We start from the raw sequence: 2,391 nt of genomic DNA, 5'->3' as shown, positions 1-2,391 counted from the left end.
GGATAGATCTGAGGGATACTTATAGGACACTGACGTCTCCTACAATAACTCTCTTATTCATTTAATAATTCTTTAAGAAATTTAGTGACCTATCAGTCAATAATGATCTTAATGGGATGGAAGTACATGCATAGTAAAAACTAAATCCTAAAAATATTCTTTTTTTTTTTTTTTTGTATAAAACATTTAATTTATTGTTGCTCAGGGGAATTTCCTGCATCACCAGTGCACTACAACTGAGCCATTAATCTTATAGCTTCTTCAGCATTAACAGGTTTGTTTTCATGACACTGCTGAGGAATAAGCTGTTTCTGCAGAGGTTCGAGGGAAAGGCCTTTTGAGAAGTGAGCAAGCTCCTTCTGTCTATCAACAAAAGCTTTATTCACTCTGTTAACTTTTTCATCATTCATAATGTTTATCTTCTTCAGATTAGTGGTAACTGGCTTTGCTTTACTCTTAGCCGTAAAGTTTTTTTGGTTGGCTATGTGAAATACATTCCTGGACTTCTGCCCTTTTCATTTGTTCTTGGCCATTGTTCGCTGTCGCACTAGCTCCCGCTAACGCGCAGGACCCAGGAAGTTCCGCCTAAAAATATTCTTAAGCTTGATAATGAATGGGTGATATTTATCACCCACTTTCGGCACCATAAAGTATTATACCACTGACCACATGAAAGCCAGAAGACAGGGAAGTGCAAATTAAAACAATGGGATACCGCTACCTATTAGAATGGCCAAAGGTCAGAATAGTGAGAACACCAAATGCTGCAGGAATTTCACATTCATGGCTGGTGGGAATAAAAATGGTACATCTACTTTGGAAGGCAACTTGGCAGTTTCTTATAAAACTAAACATTCTTACTATATGATCCAGCAATCATGTTCCTTGGTATTTACCCAAAGGAGCTGAAAACTTACATCCACACAAAAACTTGCATGCCGACGTTTATAACGGCTTTATTCAGGATTGCCCAAGCTTAGAAGCCAAGATGGCCTTCAGTAGGTGAATGGATAGATAAAATGTGGTACAGACAGACAATGGGATATTATTCTGCACTAAAAAGAAATGAGCTATTAAACCATAAAAAAACAGGAGGAATCTTAAATGCATATTACTAAGTAAAAGAAGCCTATCTATCAGGGCTACATACTGTATGATTCCGACCATATGACATTCTGGAAAAGCAAAACTATTAAGAGAGTGAGAACATCAGTGGTTGCCAGAGGCTGGGTGCAGGGAGTGATAAGTAGGTGGAGCACAGAGGATTTTTAGAGCAATAAAACTACTCTCTATGATACATATGTCATTATACATTTTTTTAAACCATAGAATGTACAACACCAAGAGTGAACCTTAATATAAACAATGGTCTTTTGAGTGATAATGATGGATCAGTGTAAGCTGATTGATTTTAACAAAGGTATTACTCTGGTTGGGGATGATGATAATGGGAAGGCTGACCATGTGTGGGGGCAGGGATATGCATAATCTTCCTTTTAATTTTGCTGTGAGCCTTAAAACTATTCTAACAAGTAAAGTATTAAAAAAAGAAAGCAAGAAGACAATGATCTGCTGAAGGATCATCAGCCACTACTTCAAAAGTTAGTAGTTTTGAAGACTGTGCCCAAAGGCAGCAATTTAGCATGTGCAGCTACAGAAAGTTTATTTACTCTGTGAGGTATGACATTGCTTTAGAGCAAATGAGTCTTCTTTTACATTAGTTTTGCTCATTTTTAATTCCAAGTTTTCTTTTGCACATAAGAAAGTAAAGCGTAACTATGACAGTGTTGGCTCTGTTAGCAAAGCAACTTTGCAAACAGTTCTGTTATACCAATATTTGTGTCATCAAGTGTTACAAATAGAGATCAGTAATTCCGATAGTGATTCAAAAATTTTTTAATTTATGGAATTAAAGTCACTGAGACTTCATTTTGTTGAAAGTAAAGCAATTGAACTTCTTGGAATGATACTGTAAAATTGTCACAAAGTTCAATATTGAAGGGCAAAAATTTTGTTTTTGCATTGATAAACTGAATGTAAATATTTAGTGGTGCGCAGGGTTAAAATAAAATAATTTTACTAAATTAAGAAATGTATGAAGGAGGAATATACTTGGAATTAATTGTGGTAAACACATAACTCATAATTGTATCAAAAAAGATGTGTGTTTTTATGTATATACACAACAGAAATGTATAATTACCACCAAAGGCATATGTGTTCTTGTTCATAGAAACATTGTTTGTAATAGACAAAGACTCGAAACTACCCTAGTGCCCAGTAAAGGTAGAATGGATAAATTTTAGTATATTCACCCAATAGAATTCTTGAAAGCAATGAAAATGAACAAATGACAGCTACATATAGCAATATAAGGAATTTACAAACATA

At 34.9% G+C, this 2,391-nt stretch overlaps 1 pseudogene; it reads right to left on the bottom strand.

The window, feature by feature from the left end:
* Positions 1-207: 207 nt before the first annotated feature.
* On the bottom strand, positions 208-556 carry LOC150008916 (ribosomal biogenesis factor pseudogene; annotated as a pseudogene).
* Positions 557-2,391: the final 1,835 nt, after the last annotated feature.

The sequence above is a fragment of the Furipterus horrens genome, unplaced genomic scaffold (assembly GCF_987537825.1).
Source record: "Furipterus horrens unplaced genomic scaffold, mFurHor1.1.pri manual_scaffold_5, whole genome shotgun sequence".
Lineage (NCBI taxonomy): Eukaryota > Metazoa > Chordata > Mammalia > Chiroptera > Furipteridae > Furipterus > Furipterus horrens.
Note: the sequence above shows the minus strand (reverse complement) of the source record. Positions and strands in the feature narration are given on the sequence as shown.